Raw genomic sequence first — 27,035 nt, 5'->3', positions numbered from 1 at the left:
GACCCACGACGCTCAGACCAATCACAACGCTGCAATGTAGAGTTGTGATTGGCTTAGGTGAGGGAGCCTGAGTGCTTCCTGGTTCGGGCAACCACTGAGACGACGAAGGACTTTGGCGGTGGTGAAGAGGTAAGCATGTTTTTAAAAACTTTTGTACATCTCCCCGCGACGTACTGTCTCCCCCGCCTCTCCACTCTCGTTCCTTGCCAGCCGCTACTGGGGGTAACTGCTAAATCCCTGCAGCAAGTATTAGATGAGATAGCGCACCTCAAGGAATGCATTACACCGCTGCATGTGGAAAAGGCCTCTTCAATGAGGCAGGTGCGCATCACAGTAGCAACACAATACCTTACAGACTATTAATGCCTCACTAACATATCTAAATCTGAATAATACATCTCCCCTCCCTTAAGGTCCACTCTTAAACATTTCAAACCACTCCCCAACAATTCTCCCTAACCTTGCTTCAGCACTCCTCACCCCTGCCTCCAAAAAACCCCTTCGTAGCATATCTGAAGTCATAAACTTCCAACCCCTCGCCCCAACACACCCCCGAACTGACCTAACCGACCAGCAATGTAACCAATCTTGTTGTTGCCTGTAAACCATTTTGTTTACAAATATACATGAGGCTGCTGGAAATACCTTTGTTTACATTGCGTAATCACCTCTGATCCCCTAACGGAGCCATACAACCAAATCAGGTAAGTATATTGACTTGGTCAAACTTTAAAGAGCAACAAACCATCGGTCGAAAAGTCATCATTTTAGGAGCAAATGCAATAATAACCATGTGTCAATGCACTTATTATTGTTAATAAGGCAAATGCCCGTTGAGCAATAGTCACTGTCAGCATTATAATTCAATAAAGCATTTACAAAAGAACTTCCCATGGGTCTGTATGCTCTTCATATACCTTCAACCATTGAAACACAATTTTAAAACAAGCATTTTCAATGCCAATAGGTTTCATATTTGCGAGAGTTCGAGATACTGGCATTGTAAATGACAATGTCTTTTACCCATGTCTTTTGGTTTGGAGTAGCATGGATGTATTTGGTTTGGAGTGGAATTATGTGGGTTGGATTGGAATTGTTAGTTCTGAAATTGTGTGGGTGGAATTGTGTGGTGTGGAGTGGATTTGTGTATTGGAATTATGTGGCATGGTGGATAGATAGGGGTTGAGGCTGTAAAGAATAATTAAGGAGACAAACGCAGGAGATGTAGCAGAACAGGGCGTTAGGGGAACAACACGGGTGCTGGGAGGGGGGGAGTGGGCAATCTCTGCCTAAAAGTAAACATTGGCATTGTTAATGACAATGTATTTTATACATTTGTTAAGGAGTGGAGTCGATGTATGTGGTGTGGAGTGGAATTATGTGGGTTGGATTGAAATTGTTGTTGTGGAATTGTGTTGCATGGAAAAGTGTGGTGTGGACTGTTTTGGTGTAGAGGAATTATGTGGTATGGTATGCAGTGTAATTACGTGGATAGCAATTATGTGGTATTGAGTGTGGAGTGTACCTATGTGGATTGGTATTTTTGTATTGTGGAGTGAGGTGTACTGGAGTTTAATTATGTGGTGTGCTGTTGAATTTTGTGGCATGATGTGGTATTCTGTGGTGTGGTTTGGATTATGTGGTGTGCTGTATAATTGTGTTGTTGAGTTGAATTATGTGGCTTGTTGTCGAATTAAATGTGGAATGGAATGGAAATGTGTGGAGTTGTATTGGGTGTCGTGGAACTGTGTGGTGTTGAGTGAAATTATGCTGATTGGAATTATGTGGCATGATGTGGAGTGTAATTATGTGGATTGTTGCTATGTAGCATAGAGTAGTTTTATGTTGGGTGTATTTATTTGGTGATGAATAGAGTGTAATTATGTGAAGTTGAATCATGTTGGGTTGGTTGGTAATATGTGGAGGGTAATTATGTTGGGTGGTGTTGAATTGCGTGGTGCTGTATGTCACACTAAACATACAGGTATGCCACAAGGTACACAGGCGAGTGGAGCAATTCTGTTTACTTCACATCTTCTTTCGACTATTCAGATAGGATTCTGTACTGCATTCGCCATTTTACACGTGCTAAACTGCATATTGACCTCGATTCCATGTGATGCTCTGATCTTCCATTTTGTTGCACTGCATTTCCATCTTGTACTGCTTTGCCCTGTCACGTAAACCAGTACAAGCTGGTGCGAGACATATCTCATGAGGTTATTTTGTACCTTGAGCTTGTTTTTGTGCATTCTATGCTTATCTCTAGGACAGAGGGAGGATGCGCTGTGCAAGGCTCTCCAAGGCCGGAGATAGGGAAGGAATGTCTTTTGCCTCGGCGCACCTAAACAGAATCTGGCCAGGTCTGTATGGGTGGATCTGACGCAGAGATGCGGCCAGCACCTATGATGGATAGATGGGCGAGAACGCCTACTAGAGGGTTCTCGAACGTGTTGATTTAACTATAAAAAGCGGTGTCTGTGGGGTGGAGCTCAGGAACTCAGTCTTGGAGTGAACGCACTCGCGGGACGACTTTGGGGCCCGGAGAGATTACTTCCTGTGTCCGAGTCTCTACAGGGTTCCCGACTTGGTGTTTTAGGTGCTTGGCCAGGGATGTTGAAGACTCCGGTGCAGACGCATCTGGTGAGGTGCTTTGTACATTAAATGTTTATATATCCATATTCAAGATCTCATATTTGTATGTATTGCAATATATATATATAGTGTGGTGTATTCATTGTTTATTGCCTTTCACTTGGTGCCTAAGAACTTACTAGCTTCAGTGACTTATTGCCCTTGTCTACGATACTAATAAAGCTCATTTTACCTCCAGAGGAGTGTTGGAGTTTCTGTGTAAGTAAGTGGTGTGCGTACATTCAGATTACGCAAGTGGGCAAGGCAATACATTTTAGCGTAGTCAGCAGGATACGTAAGTAACGCGGGTAGGAACATGTTTAAAAAGACGAAAGGTGGTTTTGGTTCTTTGGCACCAAGTGAAATCCCTTTCGCCCCCCTGCAAATTCCCGGATGGGAGGCGACGCCGTACTCCGCGCTGGCGCGTGAGTACTCTAAAAGTTCAGGATTAAGTGAGAGCTGGTTTGACTGTTTGGGCGAAGCTACGACAGAAGATGTTTTAAATTGTTTACGGAAGGTTCCTGTGGAGAAAGGTAAAGAATTATGGACAGTGAGCCGTCGAGGTTGGGCTCTGTTGCATTCCTACCGTCAAGTTTTTGACAAATGTTTATCTCTGCAGCGGGAACAGTTGAGTTTAGAAAAACAACTCATTGAAGCTAAGAATATGTCTACGATGCTTTCTTGTCAGAATAAGTTATTACAAGACAAATTAGAAACATATCAAACTATAGCAGAACGGGCTGCAGTCCGTGTCGCTGAATACAGATACAGGAAAAGAAGGGGTAGAGTGAGTAAGCGAAAAGTCCATTTAGCGATTGCCAAAGCAGGCTTAGATTGTGATCCATCCACCTGGGACTCTAACATCTGGGAATCATCAGAGTTCTCCTCAGAAGGAGAGCAGCCCTTACAGAGAGAAAGACAGGAGGAGGAGGTAAAGAATAGTAAGAGAGTGGAAGCGCAGCCCATTCTAAGACAGAAACTTCAAACCAGTCCAGCGAACCCAGATGGAGTTATGTTAAATAGTCTGGAGTATTTTACTCAACAGGAGATCAGTGATATTTTAGAGAGATTTAGACAGAAGCCTGGCGAGGCACTATTAACTTGGATGGTGCGCCTCTATGATCAAGGCGCTTCTGGGGTCATGTTAGACGGTGGGGATGCTGCCAAATTTTGTACTCTCAGTACTGATCCCACTGTGCAGGGACGCTTCTGGACTCTCCGCGGTGATAAACAAACTACCCTGTTGCAGCTAGCCGCACAGGGATGTGGTCATAAGTACCCCACAGATTCAGATTGGCCTGGGAATGAAAAATCATGGTTTACCCTAAAAGATGCCTCGCAGAGAATTAAGGAGGAGGGGATGAAGCAGGCTATCCTTATAAGTGAGACGCATAATTTGATGGGTCAGATAATGACTGTGTCCATGCGAAACAAAATTATTCGTTTGGCACCCCCTGCATATAAAGCGGTGATAATGACTCTGTTAATTAATCAAACTGGTAATACCGTAGGAGAAGTAGTCGAGGCATTCCGTGAGCTGGGAGAGCTTGGGGAATGGAACAAGCCAGACAGGGCTTCACGCTCAGAGTCCCGCACTGACAACAACTGAGTCACCCGACGCAATATGTTTTTGGCGCTGTTAAAGGATGGGGTGTCGAGGAGTGAGATTGATGGTATTGAGACCAAAAGAATGTGGGAAATGTACCGTAAGCAAGGACTGGATAGGAAGGAGGGGAGTAGGCATGTGAACAGAAAAGATAACAAGAAAGTAAGTCGCAGGGAAACGGAGCCTGAGGAGAAGCATGACAAAGCAGGTCAGGAGAGAGAAAGAGAGAGGGAATCTCATGTGAAAATGACAAAAGAGAAAGGTTGGGACCGAGATTGCACAGATTCAGATGGGGACCGGGAAGAGGAGGAGTTGTTCCCTAAGGATTACCCGACATTGTATTCAGACCTGCGCCAGGCAGATGCAGAGCTGCGCAGGCGATAATTAGATTAGGAAATGGGCCAAGCTCCGGTGCAGGGATGGGCTCGCAAAGATAATAGACCGCATGTGAGGGTTGAGATCTATTGGAAAAATTGAAACGTTCAGGAGGTGCGGGCTTTAGTAGACACCGGAGCGGAGGCCACGTTGATACATGGCAATCCACGAAAATTTAAAGGACAGTATTTTACTATCACGAGTTTGGGTGGACAGGAGACACCAGCAGTGCAAACGGTAATTCAGATGAAAATAGGCAGACTTCCCAAGAGAGCATACACTGTTTTGATTGTGCCCATTCCCGAGTATATCATTGGTATTGATATTCTGAAAGGTATGACCCTATGTTTAGATGACGGATGCTATCAAATTGGGTCAAAGCAGTACCTCTCGGTGGCTGCTGTGAGGGTGGGGCGCTTGATGATTCCCCCAGTGAAGGTGCCCTAAGCAAAGTGGTTCACATGAAGCAGTACAGGATCCCAGGGGACATGATGAGAATACTGCAATCATACGGGACTTGGTGGAGGCGGGGTGGTGAGACCGGTTACCACGGCGTGGAATAACCCTGTGTGGCCCGTGCGCAAATCCGATGGGAGCTGGCGCATGACTGTGGATTACCGCGTGCTGAATAAGCATACGCCCCCGTTGACAGCCGCAGTCAGCGACACCATCACTTTGATTGAGAAAATTCAGAAACACAATGGGACATGGTATGCGGCACTTGATATTGCCAATGCTTTTTTCACAATTCCAATTGCCCCCGAGTCCCAGGAACAATTCTCCTTCTCATGGAGCGGAATGCATATCACGTTTACATCTTTACCACAGGGGTATTTACACAGCCCTACGATCTGTCACCGGTTGGTGGCAGAGCATTTGGATGAGGTGTCAGTTATTCCTGAAGTACAACTTTGCCATTACATTGATGAAGTGTTGATTCAAGGAGAGACCCAAGAACAGGTGCAGGCTCAGCTAGACAGAATTGTAGAGCACTTGCAAAGCAAAGGGTGGGTGATTAACCCAGAGAAGGTGCAGGGACCCTCACAGAGTGTGAAGTTTTTAGGTATTCAGTGGCATCAGGGGCTTAGAGAGGTGCTGCCACAAGTAAGGCAAAAGATCAAGGAGTTTGCAGTGCCGCGAAATAGGAAGGAGGCGCAGCATTTCATTGGATTGTTTGGTTTTTGGAGACAGCACATTCCCTGGGGCACAATGTGTTTTTTTGAGACCTGAAATTCCTATCATGCAATGGGTGATGAGCTCACCCAAGACACACAGGATTGGGCATGCACAGGAGGCTAGCGTCATAACGTGGAAGTGGTACATACAAGACAGAGCACGAGTGGGTCCTAAGGGTACAGCAGTGCTGCATGAGCAAGTAGTGCAGACTCCAGTAGCAGATGCAGAAATGTTGCAAGATGTACCCAAAGTACGAGAGTCCCCAGTGAAATGGGGCGGGCCATTCTCAGAGTTGTCCGCGGTGGACAAAAAGCATGTGTGGTTTACAGATGGCTCAGCCAGATATGTGGGGACCAAGAGACATTGGAAGGCGGTGTCATACAATCCTGTGACCAAAAAGTTGTTGTCGACTACTGGAGAGGGAAGAAGTAGTCAGTTCGCAGAATTGTACGCGGTTTACCAGGCTTTAAAGCAAGAGCTCCCTGGTACATGTCACATTTATACTGATTCATGGTCTACGGCCAATGGGTTAGCCACTTGGCTTCCCACATGACATGCTCACAATTGGATGATTCACAATAAGGAGGTTTGGGGAAAGGAGTTGTGGCAGGAGAGTTGGGAATTGTTGTCTCAGAGTACAGTCACAGTTTATCATGTTGATGCTCATTGCCCAACTGACTCACTAGAGCGTTGGTGCAATTCCTTTGCAGACCAAGAAGCGAAGATTCGTGAAGCTGAGGTGGCGACGCAGGATTCTGACTTGGTGGGCATGGCTAAATGGGCGCATCAGAAAAGCGGACATTTGGGCGATCGAGCCACTAGCAGGTGGGCAGAAAGTAGAGGGATGTATATTCCCCTAGATTTGATTAAAACTGCGATCATTCACTGTCCCGTTTGTCAGCATACCCAACACAGACCAGTTCCACAGGTAGTGAGAGGCCAGCTAGGCAGAGGGAAGTTGCCAGGGCAAATATGGCAAATTGATTTCATTGGGCCAATGCCAATGAGTCGAGGATGTCAGTATGCATGCATGGTGGTGGATACCTATTTTGGCTATCTCATCGCCTTTCCATGCAAGAGAGCAACCCAGTCTAACACTCTGAAAACTTTGAATTTGTTGATTTTGTATTAGGGAATTCCTTTGCAGGTCCAAAGTGACAATGGGTCACACTTTAAAGGAAAGATGGTGCAAGATTTTTGTGTGCAGCATAACATTGAGTGGATCTATCACATACCCTATTACCCACAGGCAGGGGGTTTGATTGAGAGAATGAATGGTTTGTTGAAACAGCAGTTGAAAAAGTTGTCAGGCGGGTCATTGAAGGGGTGGAGGGATCACTTGCCTGATACATTGCACATTTTGAACAACTGACCCCTTGCCAATGCAGAGACTCCTTTGATGCGCATGTTGACCCCGGCTTTGCAGATCAAGCCCCATGTGGCCACAAACACTATTTTGTATTGGGACTTTAGCTTTAGCTTTAGCTCCATATCGTGCCACACCAGAGGCTGCAGGTCTTGATTTACATGCCCTGAAACTCTATTGATTGCAACCACAAGACATTACCTTGATTGAGACAGGAATTGGAGTTCAAATTCCCCCAGAGCATTTCGGACTGATCGCCCCTCGATCTGGGCTTGCCCTTAAAGGCATCCAGGTTTTGGTTGGGGTGATCGATGCCGATTACCAGGGGGAGATCAAATTTATTCTATTAAACAGTGGAGACAATGATCTGATTGTGCAACCCGGTGACCGAGTTGCCCAAATGGTCATCATACCGATTTATGGAGGAAATGTCATGAAGGGGGCGGCCCCAGCCCTTCTAACTGTGTGAGGAAAGGGCGGGTTCGGATCTACTGACAAGAACCCAGGGGCGAAAGTATGGGTAGAGTCCCCAAACAAACCTCCTGAACCTGCAGAATTAATCGTTAAGGGAAAGGATAATATCCTTGTCATCATGAGACCCGGACAGGAAAAGTGGGAAAATGTACCTGCTGAAAAATGTTATTTACGAGAGTGATTATACCAGTTTGTTTTCTGTTTCTAGATCACAGTATGGCTTGCCGCTGCTATGCTTGCGCTGTGTGGTCTGTGTTTGGGCATGTCCGGAGGGGTCCGGGAGGGCCCGGGGATGCCGAAGGGGATCAACCACCCGAGTCAGATGACAGCATTGTTGCAGCAACCGGATTACATCTGGACCTACTTGGCCGGGAATGTGCTGAACACTTCCCACTTCTGTATGAGAAATCTTCAGAGTGCAGCTGATATGATATCCACTTGTCTTGTTGCCATACCTACCCCTGCACGTGTGCTTCTGCACATCTTCAACCAAACCAACTTTGATGGGGTAGTGGAGGAAAATGATGTTCAAACACATCTGAGTCTTTATGAGTACTGTCGTTTTTGCCCGGAGGTTATAGATAACCTCTGGAGGAACATGACGAGTATTGTTACCTACAACATCACTACTGGAGACGTTTGCTGTCAACTAACTTGTGACCCTTCCAAAATTGGCAAGATTGGCCAATTGAAACTAGAGAAAAGCACACAATTGACCACTGATCAACAAACATTATGTCAGTCACGACATGACAGTTTTTGCAGTAACGTTACCAATTACATGGTCTGTAATCATACAGTATTAACTGCTAGCCATGTTAACCATGTGAAGTTATCTAAGGGATGGCTGTTCTCGTGTGGCAATATTTCATACACTTACATACCAGCTAATATAACTGGAGGACCTTGTGCCTTATCACGATTAAGTCTTTTTTTTTTTTTTTGAAAAACCTTTATTGACATTGCAAATAAAGACAAGTATGGGCCTACAACCCTCGGGGCCGGCCGCTAAGCAGTTAAAGTAACAGTAAGCAGATTCTAATCACATGCAGCACCTCGGGAAGCAGATTCTCCATGCTAGTATTCTCTTATCCACTGAACAGCCCAAGAGGGAAACCAGGATATAAAAGGTTTTCATTTTACAATAAAGGATAGAAGGATCAGGTGCCAATCAAGTTCTCAGCAGCGAAAAATGGCAGGCAGAATAGTGAACGTCAACAATAAATAGCAATCTATCAAGTCAATGGCGCTGAAACAGGAGGTTCAGGATGTGGAGGGATATCACGAGCCGTTTGCGCCTGCAGTCTCCTGCCCTAGGACCCATAAAACCCCACGGAAATGGGGCACAAATGAAAAACAATGATTGGCCACGAAGGAAACCTACCGCACTGACCCCAGAAAAGAAAGACAAAGAAGAATAAGAGAAGAAAAAGAAGGCCATAGAAACAAAGTAAAGGACTATAGAAGCCCCTCCCCCAACCCCCCACCCTGCACCTCTGCAGATGACTACGGCCCCCCCCCGCAGCGTGCCTGTCGCCCCAGAACCAGACCCGAAATATAGAAGAAACAGAGAAAAAGGGGAAAGAGAGGAAACCCCCCCTAACAGAAAAGGGGAGAGAGTAATAATAAACTGGAGGAGGGCCTTCAACCATGCCCCCGGCTTCTCCCTCCCGCACAATATCTTCCTCCCCAACGCAAACAGTAAACAGCAAAAGTTCGGCCATATCTAAGAGAAATGGGGAGCATTATTCACCGACTACACTATTAGTTACATCGTGAAAGCACACAACCCCCAAGCCCGCCCGCCTATTAAATGACAACCTCTGAAGGATCAGCCTTATCCTTGGCCACTCTTTGCGAATCCACCAATGCATACCCATCGACCCATTATAATGTCCAAGGTTACAAGGAAGAGGAGCGTCCAAAGAAGACCAGGAAGGGACACACACATGTGGGGAGGACGTTTCGGAACACCAACACAGTCATCGTCATGGAAGATCACCTTTCCCAGTACTGCCCCAGGGCCTGCGCCGCACACGAGGTCCAGGAAGGAGGAATCAGCCAGAGCAGGCGACCGTTGCGTGAAGATTGCCTGGATCGCCGGAGGCCGCGCGTGGGACAAAGTCACCACCTTCCGCTCAAGTCCAAAACCTCCGGAACAGACCGACCCCACAGCCAGCCGACCACACGCTGCCACAGTGTCCAAAGTTTCCATCTGTCCCTTATTCACAGAGGCGGTCACGGTACTTTCCTCCTGTGGAAGGTGAGAGAGAGCCTTATGTACCTGGGGACAGGCCGACCGCAATTGTTCCGGTGCTGACGCAATACCATCAAGCTTCCTCCCCAAAACCCGGGCGCCGTGAACCAGGGTGGAATGGAGGGCTCCGAGAGCATCGAGAAGGTCACCGTACCCCAGCACGGCCCCCCGCGCTCGCTCCGCTACGCTCCTCTGCGCCACACACTCCCAATCTTGCTGCGACCTAGTGTACAGGATGATAGAGTCCATCCTATCAAGATGGCCGCAGGGCAGGGCCACCCCAGATGGGGACCGGGTCTCAGGCACAAGCGCATCAAGTTCCATGTCACTGCAAACAAGGGTCCGGAGGCAGGCAAAAAGTGTATCCAGTGTGTGGTCACAGGTGACAGTCGTTCTCCCCCTGGGCCAGTGTCTGCGAAAACCGGGAGCAGCCCGCACAAATCGGGACGAGCCACAGGCCGCGTCCGATCAGTTCACTGGCGAGGGTCCAGGCGATCGCCGATAACCCCTGGAATCGTCACCCCGGGTATGCACCCGTCACGCTATTCTCGGTGATAGGAGCGACCACAGCGAGATTCAGGCCAATATTCGCGCCGCTTCGGTATTCCGACTCCACCCGGTCACCAATGGCCGCTGTTGTTGAACTGCCGCCCGGCTATGTTGTCCACCCGAGGTCCCGGCTCCAGGGCCGCACAGGCCGCAAACTTCAAATGAACATTTCTCGGGCGGTACCGCCGCTAGAAGCTTCAGGATCACACGATCGGTTGCCGCTCTCAATCACCAACACGGGCACGTAGCGCAGGCTGAGGATCTCATGCAGGATATCTGTGCGGGATGCGGAGATTCACGGAGCCGGGAGCCTACGCTGCCATCCCGGTCGCCATCTTGGCTCCTCCCCCCCCACGATTAAGTCTTATGCTTTTTCCCATGCATTCTGTCACACATTCGCTCTTCTAGAGCCGCTGTTCAATTACCTGAGGATTGTGACTCCAATATTGACTTGCTTTCTAGAGCAGAGTATACCAGTTTGGCTATTTCCATTGTAGGAGTGCCAGGACTGTCCGTTTATAATGCAAGAACTATTGCTAAGCTTGCCTGTTTAATTGTGAAGAATCTCAATCATACTTCTGCCGCTTTAGCTGACTTGTTATTAGATGTTCAAGGAACGAGAAAAGCTGTTTTGCAGAATGGGGCAGCTGTGGACTATTTGTTGTTGAAACACAACCACGGTTGCGAGGACTTTGATGGACTCTGTTGTTTCAATTTAGCTGATCATTCTACATCTATCCATGCGCATTTTAATGCTTTAAAAGATTTAGTGTAAGGGGTTACCCAAAACGTTGATCAAGGATGGTGGGATTGGTTGTTTGGGTGGCTACCTAATTTTGGTCAGCTTCGTTATATCTTGGGTGTTATTGTAGTGATTATTTGCGTTACTATCTCATTATGTTGTTGTATTCAATGTATTCCTAATCTTCTCTCCCTTCTTTGTCCCAGATCCATGGTATTTAGGCCAATGGGATATGATAGGTGAATCGAGGGTCAAGGGGTGGAATGTACTGCATTCGCCATTTTACACGTGCTAAACTGCATATTGACCTCGATTCCATGTGATGCTCTGATCTTCCATTTTGTTGCACTGCATTTCCATCTTGTACTGCTTTGCCCTGTCATGTAAACCATTACAAGCTGGTGCGAGACATATCTCATGAGGTTATTTTGTACCTTGAGCTTGTTTTTGTGCATTCTATGCTTATCTCTAGGACAGAGGGAGGATGCGCTGTGCAAGGCTCTCCAAGGCCGGAGATAGGGAAAGGAATGTCTTTTGCCTCAACGCACCCAAACAGAATCTGGCCAGGTCTGTATGGGTGGATCTGACGCAGAGATGCGGCCAGCACCTATGATGGATAGATGGGCGAGAACGCCTACTAGAGGGTTCTCGAACGTGTTGATTTAAATATAAAAGCAGTGTCTGTGGGGTGGAGCTCAGGAACTCAGTCTTGGAGTGGACGCACTCGCAGGACGACTTTGGTGCCCGGAGAGATTACTTCCTGTGCCCCAGTCTCTACAGGGTCCCGACTTGGTGTTTTTGGTGCTTGGCCAGGGATGTTGAAGACTCCGGTGCAGATGCATCTGGTGAGGTGCTTTGTACATTAAATGTTTATATATCTATATTCAATATCTCATATTTGTATGTATTACAATATATATATATATATATATAGTGTGGTGTATTCATTGTTTATTGCCTTTCACTTGGTGCCTAAGAACTTACTAGCTTCAGTGACTTATTGCCCTTGTCTACGATACTAATAAAGCTCATTTTACCTCCAGAGGAGTGTTGGAGTTTCTGTGTAAGTAAGTAGTGTGCGTAAGTTTAGATTACGCAAGTGGGCAAGGCAATACAGATTCACATTAATGAAGATTATCAGATTTGCCCAAGATTACACAATGTAGTCAAGTGAGGGAGTTGGGATTAAAACCCAAGTCTATTGGTTCCACAGTCAATAATCTAAGCTCCGGATCTTTTCTAAGAAATCAAATGTATGTAAGGCTGATGATGTGTGCCTTTGTGTGTACCTATATTGTTATGTAGTGGCTGCTATTTTGACGTATTATTTGAAAACTTTTATTTATATTTCCAAGATGACTGATTGGTATTTAAGAATAATTTTTTCTTACAAACGTTTGCACAATGCTGCATAAATGTGTTTGTGTAAGAAGCCTCCAAAAAGCTGGCAGAGGATTCCTGAGCTAAGGAAAAAACACGAGAGTTAGAGCTATTGGCAAAGTAAATGACTGTCTTTTACCTACATGTTATGGAGTGGTGTGGGTGTATGTGATGTGGAGTGGAATTATGTGGGTTGTATTGGAATTGTTAGTTGTGGAATTGTGTGGCGTGCTGCCTAGTTCTATAGGCTTTACTCGAGCGTGGCGTGCGGCCTAGTTCAATAGGCTTCACTCAAGCACAGTAGGACTACAAGGTCTGCACCCTGTGCCCTGTAGCAGCTCTGACAGGCAACACTGGTTAGAACAATAGAGCAAAAAAAAAAAGCTAGGTACTTTGGAATTGTTAGGTAATCTTTCTTGAACATATTCTAATTAGGAGGTCTGTGCTTTGTGTGCAAGTTTAACCTGCCGTGGAAAAGAATTACATGAAACTGCGAGACTTAATGTCTTAATAAGGCCTGTGTGAAAAATATGTATTCAAACACATCCAAACCGTTGGATGAAGGTAGAAAACGTAAACCACTCTATTTCTTCTGTAATGTTTGCTGCATATGGAGAGTGATAAACAGTGCATTAAACTTGCTAGTTATGCCTAGCTTGTTGAGACACTGCTGGGGGTTAATGCACCTGTTGCCGAAATGAAGGTGTCATATGTTTGACTCCCAGCAGGATAGAATGGCTGGGCAGACTACAGGAAAAAATGCAAACCAAGTTAAATTAGTATGCAAATGTATACTCTGCAAATATTTAGGTCTCTCCAACCTAAATCAAAACTGAACTACAGTGAAAACATCTATAAACTAGATCCAAGCCAAAAACCAAAAACTGTAGTAGTAAGTTCACACCGAGAACAGAAACGTGGGTACTGTAGGTAAATGCAAAATGGGCTTATGCACTCAGCTCCTATTTATTGGCAAGGTCACTTGACCTGTGATGCCTGTGAGACATTGGTGGATGCAGTGTGGGTACACCTTTCTCAGTGAGGTCGGCAGCCAGGGGCGTAACACAGGCCCCCGCATCCCCCACGGTGCGGGGGCACGTGAGCAGCAGGGGGCCCCCTCAACCCAGTACTAAGGCCTTCGAGCTCCGGATTAAATCCGGAGTGGGGGCCCCTCCATGTACCTTGCAGGGGGGGACCCTGAGCTTTCGTTACGCCACTGTCTGCAGTGATGTGTCCTCAGGACACAACAGACCTTGACCTCCACCCTTGGAGAGTAGGGGCTCTCTCCAATCACGCCCATCTCACTTCACTGATAGCTTCAGATAACCATGAGTCTTCAAGAGATAAGGTACATATATCAAACAGCTGTCCAAAAGAAATGCTTCACATGTGACAAACCCGCTGGGAGCATCGTGCAAGAGGCTGCAGCTGGCCAGCTAGTTTTCTCTGCTGTTTGCCACTCTCCAGCTCACTGACTGCCTGCATCTGTGATCTGGAGGAGACATAGCCTGAGTGACTTAGGAGCCAGGATTTATATCTTGTGAGATCTGCATCTTCAAAATAGTTTATTGATTTTCATAATATCATAACATGGAGACAAACAAAAAAATAACAGTAAAATAGTCAGCTAACTAAGAACACATCTGATATAATAGGAAGAGAAAAGATGATTATATTAATTAGTTTTATATAAAAACCATAAATTATTTTAAAAAAACAGAAATAGAGTTACCTTGATAATATTTTCTTGTACGAAGCTGGCTCTGTATATACTATACCAAAGTAAGGTATAGTGTGCACAGACTCCAGGCAGTCCCCAGAGGTATAGCAGTGGCTAAATTAGGTAAGTACTGATAGCACTCTTTGTGGTAGTGTGGGCGAGCAGTTAGGCTTATCCAGAGGGTGTGTTAAGCATTTATTGTATTCAATCAATCAAGGACTGATTACACTCAGAGATAGAATCCTGACAAATTAGGTAAGTATAAAAAAGGTATACTTATATTTTATTTTAGAACCAAGTATGACTTAGCACAGGTAAGTAAAATACACTTTCAAATGCAAGACTGCTCAAGGAAATGCAGCTGTGGTTGAATATTCAATTGTTACAGGTTTGTATCACTTCAAAATGCAGTTTGAATTACACAGTAATTACTTTCAGATTACGTTTTAGTTGCTTTTGGATTACTTTGAGTACTTGAATAAGGCAATAATCTCTGACAGTGGGTTTGGACACTTCAGATAATTCCCTAGAGGATTCTTTATGCATTTGGAAGCTATCCAACACCTTCTGTCGGTCCCCTTTGCAGATTGATTCTGGGTGCTCAAACAATGAGACATAACCAAGTTCATTGAGGGAAGTTTTAATGTATTGAAGCCCAGGAATAGAAAGGCCTCGGGAACAACTTAAACAGTCTCTTGTAATTACCCGGTTTAACTCAGCTTCCTCGTTTGCCCAGATAGAACACCAGGTAGCTAAAGATGCTGCATTTATAGTATCTCGGACATAATCAAGACCTGGCTCCAGATGGAGGGAAAAGTGCGGTGATGAGGGGGAACTCCTAAAACTCTACTACAAAATCTATTCCCTCAGTCTGCATAGCAACTACAACCCTGCATCCCCAAATACCCATGCCATATGTTAAAATTGGTATACATTTACGATTATAAATCTCTAAAATTGGGGCAATGGGCTTTTTACCTATGGACATTGAAAGGGAGAAGGTGGTCCCAACTGCTCGCGTGTATCGTGTTATTCTATTTTTTATGCAGGTGTGCCACGTGCAACCTTCCTCGGATTCCAGGCCTAAATACGGGAAGGAACTAACCCTCTCCAACTTCTTGCCCTATACGTTCAGACAACAGGACTTAGCATTTTTCGTGCCTCAAATCATTATAAACATTTTCTTATAGTTTGGCTCCAGGCCCAAGTCCTTCATAGCTGGCAATTCGTTTTTTTAGGCGGTTCGCAGTCCTTTCCAGAAAGACTGCGTCATCCGCATAAAGTAGCGCTGGCACAGCCTTTTTCTCCACTTGCGGGACGTCAGCCCCAACTGAAACTAAAGTGTTCTCCAAATCGTTGGTATAGAGGAGAAATAAGATTGGGGCAAGGACGCAGCCTTGGCGCACCCCGCGCTTAATGTTAAACGGCTCTGAACATTCTACGGCATTATCATACCTCACTGAAGGGGAAAGATCATGATGGAGAAGCCTCAAAAAGGAGACCAGACCCGCGTCGACTCCCATGTTTATTAGGATGTCCCACAACTTAGAGCGTGAGACATAGTCAAACGCACTGGTCAGGTCGATTAAAACCAGATGAGTGGAAGCACCTTTCGCGTATTTATATTTAGCCAAAATAAGGTGGAGGTTGAGACACTGTTCGATTGTGCCTAGCCCCTTCCTAAAGCCATACTGACTGGGGGCCAAGATGTGATTGACGTTAATCCAGTCCAATAGGCGATCTAGCACAACTCTCCCAATTACTCTGATGGATGAATCCAAAAGGGATATTGGTCAATAGCATTTGGGAACGTGCACGTTTCCTTTTTTAAAAATAGGTACTATGACAGATGAATGCCAAGACTTTGGCACTCCCTCACTATAAACTGAGTTAAAAACTACAGTGAGTACCGCGGTCCAGAATGCTGGATCTTCCTTAAAGAAATCCAATGGAATTCCATCTGGCATTACTAAATTTGACTGCACAGAAACATCAACAGTACTAGAATCAATAGAATAGAGACCAGCGTAATGCATCACCCAAGTCTCAGATACTTTATCGGCTGGTAGGGTGGGAGATAAAACTGACCGTACAGCTTTACAGAAGGCTTGGGGATCTTTGGAACGACAAGCACCCACTATTAATTCCCACTTCTCCTCCTCCTTCAGAGCTGACTTTCTGTTTTTTTGTAGCAAGCTTATACATTTTATTGCTTTCCCTAATCGCAGTCTGGTCTCTAGGTTTTTGCTTTAGAGCCCAAAGTAAGATGTTAAGCTTCTCTGCAGGCATTGTCAAACCATGAATGTACTTGATGTGGGTAATGGATCTAGAAAATTGAATTTTGACTTTATCTAGTAGATCTACAAAACTAGATAGGATGCGGGCTGAATCGCGTGGCATGCAATTACTGTTATGCACCAGGGCAGAACCAATAGGTATCACCTGGTACATTATGCTGTTCATATTCGCTGTACGCCATACCACTCTACGCCCTGCATTCTTAGTGGATAATGTCTGGGTAGATGGAGGCTGGGCTTTTGTCCCATCTATGGTAGCACTATCTTTGCCAAGATAGGATTGTGATCCCTAAAGGACTGAATAAGAACCTTGCAGTCCTTAATAATGGGAAACATGCTCCAGGTGACGAATATATAATCAATAGTACTTCCTGCACCCCGTCCTATAAAAATGGGAATATGTTGGTCTGTCAATTCGAAGGCCCAATTTACCATACCCTGTTCTAGCAAATAGGAAAATAGGGCCTGCCCCCTAGCATACATCACGTTATGGTCCGGCTCTTGGGAGATTGGATCAAAGGTAGTTGGAGAAAGAGACGGGGATGCCCCAATTTCGCATTGAAGTGCCCCGCCACCAGCAGCTTAAAGGGGCAATACACTTGAGCCTCACTCTCTCTCCACAAGCATATCAATCAGCACAAACAGGCCGTGAAAGTCACCTTTGGAAGTAAAGTTATTATTATAGAAATTTACCAGACACAACTTAGTGATATCATTCCAAGTAAGACAAAAGGCCTGCGCATCCTCCTGTTCCTGGAATAACTGTACAATCAGATCAGCAATTTCCACGTTAAACCAGGCCAACAGAACCCCTTTAGCTCTAGCTGGAATAGCTAGATGGAATAGCGGGCAAGCTAAAACACGTAAACCCATCAAATACAATATCCTTGCTCTCCCAAGTTTCTTGAATAAAAACTATATCGTAAGTCATAATGAAGGATCGCCATCCCTCCAGTAAGATCTTTGATGCTACTCCCGCTAGATTCCAGCTTGAAATTTTCAAGCATGCGTTGTCTATTTGACCTTCATAGTTACCCAAACACAAATTCAAATAGCATCTGTTTCATGGAATCAAATCCAGATTTGCAATTCCAGCAATCAGGTTTGGCAATTAGTTTCACATTATATAACTTAACAAAAGTCCAGTAACAATTGTTTAGTGTGAAGGAATTGGTCTGAAATATAGAGGATTTAAGTCGATTAGAAATATTACACAAACAGATTTTTCCCACATTTTCAGAGACTAATCTGTGTCAAAGATGGGATTCAAGAATTCTCTTAGTTTTAATAAATCAAAAGAGTTTGCATAAATACATTTCAGAATCAATATGACCGGATAAACTATGCTTACCAAATAACAACTCCATAGCCACTTTCGAAACTTGGGGATCTGGAATAGAACCATTGTAGTTTTGAGAATTCTTTTGCACAATATAACATAGCTTTGATATTCTCTAACAGGAATCTGGAACTGAACTTGCAAATTAGAAAAACACAAACATATGTTACTACGGTAGATGTCTGAAATATAAAATACACCAGCATGGATCATTTTTTTCCCAGCAAGAGTTTGGAGTATTCAGTTTTCATCAGGGGATTATTCCATAAAGATATCTTTTTAGAAGATACCATTCTATTACTAAATGCTGCATCCAAACTTCGTGTAGCATTTTTAGTAATACTGAGAACTGGAGAGTTGACTTTGCTTTTTAAAGACCCATAGTAAGAATTGTTTGTAAAGGAAATGGTGCTACATTATTTCTCTCAGTTAAAACCCATGTTGATGTTAAGTGAGGATCAAGATTAAAGAACCAATAAAAACTTTGTGCTGTTCGAAATGAAAGATGATACTTCTTAAAATCTGGAATGCCAAATCCCCCTAATTTTTTAATTCGTAGAATTCTGTATTTAATCCTCGGAACCTTATTATCCCAACTAAAGGTAACAGGGAATTTATTAATAGTTGTAAAAAAGGTGTAAGAAAAGTGACTGCTATTATTAAGAGTGCATATAGCGCTGGAGGCGCTATTACCATTTTAATTGCTTTGATTTTCCCCACCATGCTAAGCTGAGGGAAGGCCATCTGTCCAATTTGTTTGTAATTTGAGTTAATATATTTTTTGCAAATTAAATCAACTGAATTTTTTACTGCATTTAAAAAATAAATACCAAGATCCTTCAGACCCATGGTGTTCCATATAATATCAGTCCCATGTATCATATCCATAATATAAAATATGTTGAAAGGAAAGAAAATCAGTATTACTGATGTTTAAAGTGTATCCTGATACTAATCCATAGCCACCAATAATATCATTGGTGTAGTTTATGCAGGGTCCTTAATGTAAAGTAAAACATGATCTGCATAAGCACAAACGTGAATAACTGTATCATGGAGGGTAAGCCTGTATTATCCATAGAATTAACAGTCATTCAATGGCTAAAATAAAAAGCTGAGATCTACGTCCTCTGATTGACATTCTAGCCTCTAGAAAAGACATGTGTAACTTCACTGTATTGAGCACAGTGTCAAAACACTGTCCCTGTACTGCAAGCAACTCAAAGACCCCCAGGGGCAGGGCTGCAAGTGCTGCTCTGGGCACACAGAATAACAGCAGTAAAATACTTGTCTTTTCTCTACCTCCATGGACTAAGAACATAAAAGACCCCTCTTCCCACCTGCTAGTTTTCTGTCACTAACGCGGACCTCTCGCAGGTAAGCAGTTTTGGATGCATGACGTTACAACGCATACTTTTACAACGCATGCACTTACAATGCAATTTTTACATCGCAACATCCACTACAACGCATTCCATTACATCGCATGACACTACAACGCATTTTAAAAAACTACCTGTACAACGCATTCCATTACATCGCATACTACCTTTACAACGCATACTGTGACATTGCATTTAAGGTAAGTATTGGATAGTATAGGGGTAAAAATTACTATTCTAACTCCAGGGGGTGCAACAGTAGGGTAAGTGTTGGATAGTGTAGGGGTTAAAAATTACTATTCTAAGTCCAATGGTATGCATTGTAATGGTATGCGTTGTAATGCCTGCGTTGTAGTGACATGCGATGTAGTGTCATGCGTTGTAATGGTATGCGTTGTAATGGTATGCGTTGTAGTGTCATGCGTTGTAAAGGATGTTCCGCTGTAATGCCTGCGTTGTAAGTGTAGTGTGATGTAATAGTTGCGTTGTAAAGGTTGTTTCCCGCAGTTTTGATCATTAAAATTGTTGGTAAAGGGTGTACTTGTGAAGCAGTGCGATAGCAGATATAGTTGTGAAGTGCAGCAACCTTGAGTGCACTTCCCGCTCATGTGATTAGCTGTGGCGCGGGCGCGGACTTAAGTCAGCATTCCCGCCTCTTAGCAGTATGCTCTTGTGCGTATACATTAGAAGCAAGGAAGAACAGTCGGTTTGAGCAGGAATTCTCATCTTGTGTGATAAAAATATGTTGCTAAGCGATCTGTATATACAAAGATTACTGCTTTAGTGTGCTACTACCTTGAATCTACTTTGAATGAGTCTCCTGACAAAAGACAGAGAGGCAGATTTACAAGCCCCATGCGCCACTTTTGCGTCACCTTTAACACAACGAAGGTGAAGCAAAAGAGGCGCAAGGGGCTTGTAAATCTGCCCCAGAGACTTAAGGTTGATGTAGGTGAGGATCAAGAGGAGGGGCCAAGCAGGATATTTGCATAAGGACAGCAGTTTTCTGACATGCTGAAGCACGTTAGCGAGGTGCTAAAGCTTGAACCAGAGCCGCAACACTCTGAGGATTCATTTTTCTGCTAAAAAATCAGTGAAAAAAGTTGATGATCTCCCTCTACATAATGTAATCAAGGATGTCATGCTCAAAGAGTGGAAAGTCATTCTCAGGGCATCCTTTCTAAGATTCTAACTAAAATATATCCTATTGAAGAGTTAGAAGATCTTTTTCCGCAAACTCTCAAGGCGAAATCTGTTTTGGTTAGTAAGCCATCCTGTTCTTTGGCTTGTGGAGAAGCCTCTCTTCCAGATGCAGTTGAGAGGAAGGTGAAAGAATAATTTAAAAGACCATTCACAGCATTGCATTTAGGGCCACATGTACGACCAATTTCTTTAGTGAGTCGCAATTTGCGAATGTTAGCAACTCACAATTTGTGAGTCGCAAAAGGAAATGTACTAATATGTCTCAGACACATTGTGCGATTCCTAATTGGCTGACAAATTACCTGCCTAACAATAGTCATGAGGCAGGTTGCAATTTGCGACCCATTGGGAATCGGCAATAACACAAGGATGGTGCCCTTCTCGGGACAGAAGACCCCCATGTCTGTGTTTGCTTTTTAAATAAAGCAACTGTTTTATTTTATTTTTATACAGCCCATTTTCCTTAAAGGAAAACGGGAAGCGTTTAATTTTTTAAGAGTAGCCAGTGGTCCATGGGACCACTGCCTGCTCTTAAAAAACGTGGAGACCCCTTCCAGTTTGCGACCGGCTTACCACCTTCTTGAAGTAGGTGGTAAACTGCGATTGTTTTGCTACCGCATTCTGGTTGCAAAACAATCGTACAACCCCTTGCCACTCACTAATATGAAGGGACGCCCTTGGCACACCCCTTCCGAATAGCGACTTGCAAACCCTATTTTGTGAGTCAGTAATAGTAAAATGCATTTTACCCATCGGTCCGTTTGCGACCAGTTAAATGTGTCATACGTCTGGCCCTTAGCTCTAACAACAAACACAGATGCAGACTGGTCCATCCTAGCTGTCGCTGAAAGATTTTCAGCCGTTGCTTGATTGCCTGCAAGAAGGAAGAGATCTCTCTCAGATTTTGGCAATATGGACTTATTAGTGCAATTTCTGTGAGACACTACTTTTGACTCCTTGTAGAATTCAGCGACAGCAGCAAGTGCCGCAGTTGCAGGAAAAGGGCTCTTGTGGTTTAAAGTTGAAAATATTGACCAAAGCCTTTGATTCGTTTTCTACCTTTCAGAGAGGGTAACATTGTTTGGCCTGGAACTCTCTGACATGGAGCTGAGGAAAGGAAGATGTTACAACCACTTTGAAGCCTGGCAGTAAAAGAATATTTTCGGCAAAAAAAGTCTTTTTTAGAATAAACGTCTCTTTCGTGGTCACACCCATGGCCTTGGGGCCGGTGAAATCCCAGTTACAACCACCTAAACCCACAGCAATAAAGTTTGAAATCCTGACTCCTGACTACATGGGCAGTGCAGCGCGAGGAAGGATTGGGAATTTCTATCCTCAATGAAAAGTTTGATAATTGACAAGTGGATAATGAATATCATCAAATGTTGTTATTTCATCAAACGGTGGCACCAGCTGCAGACAAATTGTTCAGAGCAACACTTCTTCCAAAATCAGGATAAAGGTATAGGCAATACTGCAAGGAATACAGACTCTACTGCTTAAAGTAGCAATAATCCCAGTTCCACAGTAGCACAGAGGATGCGAAATCTATTCGATGATCTTCTAAGGATGGAGTTTACAGACTATTCCGGAACTGAAAGATCTGAACAAGTCTGTCCGCAACACATGATTCAGAAGGAACTCATGTTGTGTAGTGCTTTAAAGGGGTGTGTGAGAAGTCTGAATTGTGCTCATTTGTGTATACAAAGCCATAGGAGGTTCTTGCAGTGCTGTGTGATGTGCATGTGGTTGAGAGTTATTCTGGCTGCCAAGTTCTAGATGGTTTAAAGTCATCTGATAAATTGTTTACTGATCTCTGCGTAGAGGGTGTTCCCATAGTGCAGTCTGCTTATGAGGATGGCATGAGTGGTGGTGTTGAAGATACTAGTTGGGAGCCATTTGAAGATTTTTCTCAGCATCTTCAGGGTATGGAAGCAGGAGACTGTGACAGGATTGACTTGGGCGTTCATATTGAGTTGGCTGTCGATGATAATCTCAAGGCCCTTACTTTGAGTGATGGTCGGGAGCGTGTGGGTCAGAGTTCCACTGGCCACCAGGTGGAGTCTCACGATGATGGCTTCTTCCTGATAATCACAACTTCTGTCTTGTTAGTGTCAAGTTTGAGGCTTACCCAGACTGCTACTTTGGGCATGAAGTTGGTAAACATAGTCCGGTTGTTGGGTGTCTTGTGTGAGATGGAATGTAAGAGTTGGGTGTGGATAGGACATCGATGTCTTTGGTGCGGATTATGTTTTCTAGCAGGATCATATAAGCATTAAAGAGAGCCAGGCTGATTGAGGATCCTTGTGAGACTCCACAGATGAGATTGCGGGCGTCCAAAGAATAGCAGGCCAGGCTGACGACCATCCTTCCATTCAGGAAGAAGCAGATTCAGTACAGAGTGAGTCTTGGGTTCCCAATTGGCTTTCTAATTAAAGAAGACTCCCATGGTATTTTCTTGGTTGGATACACAGAGAATGGACAATATATGAGTGCACTGCTTGGAACACTAACATTAATTGAATTAATCACACGCTCCTTTTGTATCGATTATAGTTATTGTTGGTGGCCCAGTGGCGGTGGGACCACATAAAGTAGAATGTGATCAGAACTTTGAGAATAAATATCCCAGAACAGACCCCTGGGCGCACTTTGCTTTCCACCCTCACCGCTAGTTAGTGTATAATTGATTGTCTGCAGAGGTGAGGAAGGCTGTGGTTGACCGAAGCCAGAATGTGTGACATTGAAGAGTTGGTGGTCATTGAGATGGTTGGTGAGGTGTATGTTGATAAGTTTTGCCAGGACTTTGGTCGGGTATGGTAGTCGGGAGATGGGTCTGTAATTTCTGAGTGCTCCTAGATCTGCAGAGGGCTAGTTGAGCAGACGGAGTACTGTGGCACATTTTCAATTGACCAGGAGGTCGGCTGATGAGATGGCGGAATTTAAGATTGGGGTGAGCGCTGCATTGATGGATTGTAGTCCTTTTGTGAAGGCCTTGAGTGGGCTAGCATCTGATGGAGCTCTGCATAGAGGCTGCAGTTTTGTTCAAGGAGATGGAAGGCCATGTGGACTGAGTAGCTTCTTTTAACAAGATTGTGAGTCATGTTTTGAGATTCCACCTCATGCCTAGGGTTGCCAACTTTTTCAGAAAACAAATAATGGTCTTTTTTTTAAATTGTATTCTGGAAGGGCCAAATGCTGGCAGGTGAAAAATAATGTTAGTAACATTGTCAGTACTCATATATAATATAACAATTATCCCCCTGTTTGTTTTATTAATCATTTAGACAGCTCCCATATACTTTTAAAGGGAATTTTTTGTATATCCACGTTTTATATTTTACAAGCACTGGCCAAAACATAAGATCCGGCATTGGCTTCCAACTTTTGTTTTTGCCAATGCTTGTTAATAGTTTCTATAAAACTATGAGGGGACAACTTTTTGCATTTGCACATTGCACAAACACAGAAGGATTCACTCATAGACAGGTAAGTTCATTAATAAAATGGGCTGTAGCCCCATTCTGCTTGGTGTAGTAAGTGGAATACAAATGTGAATGACACACTGACAGACCAAAGAGAGAACAGAGCTGACTGAAATCCCCTATAAGTAAGCATTTGAGAATTCCTGCACCTGGGAATTTACGATACTGCAGGTATTAGTAATTCCCAGGTGAAAAACTCTCCCCAGATTGTCATTTGCAACTCAAGGCAGAGGGGAAGATCTTGGAAAGCTATTATGTGCATTAAGAATTCCTCATTTTTGCCCCCAAAAAACTAGCCTTTTTTCCCATTCACATGTCATGAGGTTTTGAATTGGTTTTGTGGACTGACGAATTAGGATTACCATAATCCATTTATTAAGGGCATTAGGTGAAATGGTGACTGGCCTTCTCAGCACCAAGTCTGTCTGTCCCCATCTATTTATTCATCGGTGCCCTTGCCTGTTCGCCCATCCCACCATCAATGTCTGCCTGTATGATTATTGTCTGTGTGTTTGCATGAGTGTTGTCTTTCTGTCTGTCTCATATAGGTTCTTGTATGATGATAAAATCATTTACAATAATGCGCTAAAGGATTATCATAAAAAAGAGATTAAAAGTGCCCGTACCCAATTTTTTGCTCAGAAGATGGAGCTATTGAAAATCTCTTCTCTGGAGATCTTTTTGATAGTTAAATCTCTTACCTCCCTTGAACAGGTCTATGTCACAATTTTCCCTTGCCGAGATTTTGCAATCAGGTTGCGCACTACTTCTCAGAGAAGATTGATACCATCTATGCTTCTTTCCCACAGAATGAAAATATCAATTCTCTATACCTGGGCAATCACTATCTACTTTTTCAAAAGGCTTTCTCAGGCTTATGACTCTATCTGTGGCTGAGACCTCCACTTTATTTTCTAAAGTTAAATCAGGGTCTCCACTTGATCCGGCCTCACCTGCTATGCTGGAGCGGGGTATGGAGGCTATTGCCCCCTTGTTATGCAATCTACTCAATCTGTCCTTCTCCACTGGTTGCGTACCATCTGATTGGAAACATGCCATGGTAGTCCCTCTGTTAAAGAAGCCTTCGTTAGATCCTTCTAAACCTGAGAACGTCAGACCAATGCCCCTATACCATCCTTTGCTAAGGTGGCTGAAAAATACATTAATCAGCAGCTGATGAAATTCAGAGAAGGAGCTACTCCATGAGTCCCAGTCTGGCTTTAGACCACTTTTTATTACTGAATCTTCCCACCTTCTTGCTCCTGAGTCCTTAAGGCTCACTGCAGACAAAGGTAGGACGGCAGCCTTGGTCATGCTTGAACTAAGCGCGGCCTTTGACACCTTTCTAACCCCACTGGCTTGCTTATCAGGGTAGAATCTCTTTTAAAGCATTCTGTTTCTGCCATAGAATTCTAAATCAGAAAGATCCTTGTTACCTTTTTTCTCTGATCAAATCTTATCTTTCAAGCAGATGCCTTAGATCTTCAGGGACTGCTCAGATAGTGATTCCAAAAATACACAGAATACATTTGGGAGGTGGTTCCTTTAGCTTTTTGGCTGTCAGCATTTGTAATTTACTCCCTTTGGATCTAAGAATGGAACCTTCTAAAATTATTTTCTGGAAAAAAATAAAGACTTGGTTCTTCAGACCATCTTCAGGCCTAGTTAATATGGGGCAGGTTCTGTGAAGCTCTAAATTGGAATCCAGTGCGGGGTCACTCCCAATGGAGTAACCAGGCCCTTTACAAGCTTCTGACATAACATGTGTGTGACTTTGTGGATAGTAGTGCCTTAACATGTTTTGCTTTGTGTGTAATAGGGTTCTTCTTTACTTGCTGTCTTTCTGTGCACACATACATAATGTTAGACCTGTCAGTCTTAGGGTGGTCTTCCCCCAAACATTTTGCCTGCTCCCCTCCTGTTTGCACAAATATGTTCCTTATTAGCCTTAGACTTCTGTGCTCGTTTCCACTGATAACCAGTGCTTATGCTCATTCCTTTAAACATGGTAAAATTGACTATCACTCAATTGGCACATTTAATTTACTTATAAGTCCCTACCTTGGAGAGCACAGACCCTTCATACAGGACACAAGTTGTAGTGCAGGGGGTGGGCCTGGGTCTTCTATCTCAACCAACACACGGGCCTACTTTCACTTTATAATTTGAATGTGGGATCCCAGCCAGGGGTGGCATCATTTGGATTGGCATCCCTGGGGCTCATCGGATGGGTGGCGCAGACCATGCCCCAAATGGCACTGTATTGGCTAGATGGGTGCCACGCAAGTGGCTTTAGTGGTAGTTAGGGGCGTGGAGGGACAGTTAGTGATGCAGAAGTACAGTACTGTGGTCCTGCTAGGTAGGGGAATAGTGGTTTTTCTTCTGCTTTGCTGGGATAAGTTAAACAAATTGTTTTCACTAGGGAAACATGGTCTAATTAAGGCCGCTGATTATGGCCAAAGATAGTGAGGTGGTGAGGAAGGCTTTGAATGTCCTTAAACATGCAGGTCGATAAGACCTGATTAAAGTAGGGGGCTTTGTCTCAGACCTGGTTTGGCCTTACAAGGCCTTAAAAAGAAGCTGCAAGCTGGATAGTGGCTGAAGTTTTAACATGCTCACCTCCTAAATTTAAAATAAAAGGCAAACATGAGGTGAGGAGTGGAGCGGAGCGACCGCTGACATGCCTGTAGCGACCTGCTCATCCCGGGAGGAGGCAAATGAATACGCCACACACGGAGCTCTGGATGTACTTCTTTATTCCTCCACATACAATCGCACACTGTGTTCTGATTATGTCATTACATTAATAACCACACCTTAACACCTCCCAGTCAGTCACGCGCTTCCTCTGTTGAGTTCGCCCAGACCTGCAAGGGATCTAGCACACATAATCTCACGGCACTACATACCCTCTTGTTAAATTATAAGTACAAGCAACAGTTACATTATATTTCTTCGATAAGTTGTCGAGACTCTTGCAATAGTCAGCCAGATCAAGTGGCATGTAGTGGTTGAGACACTCTCTGTTCATGTAACAATGGTACAGGTTC

At 44.1% G+C, this 27,035-nt stretch overlaps 1 long non-coding RNA gene across 1 annotated transcript in view; it reads left to right on the top strand.

Annotated features, from left to right (window-relative positions):
• Nucleotides 1-27,035, top strand: part of LOC146829583 (uncharacterized) — a 493,129-nt gene that overhangs the window by 115,678 nt on the left and 350,416 nt on the right. The window lies entirely within an intron of this gene.

Source organism: Triturus cristatus, chromosome 5_2 (genome assembly GCF_964204655.1).
Source record: "Triturus cristatus chromosome 5_2, aTriCri1.1, whole genome shotgun sequence".
NCBI lineage: Eukaryota > Metazoa > Chordata > Amphibia > Caudata > Salamandridae > Triturus > Triturus cristatus.
This window is presented reverse-complemented; position numbering and strand designations above follow the sequence as displayed.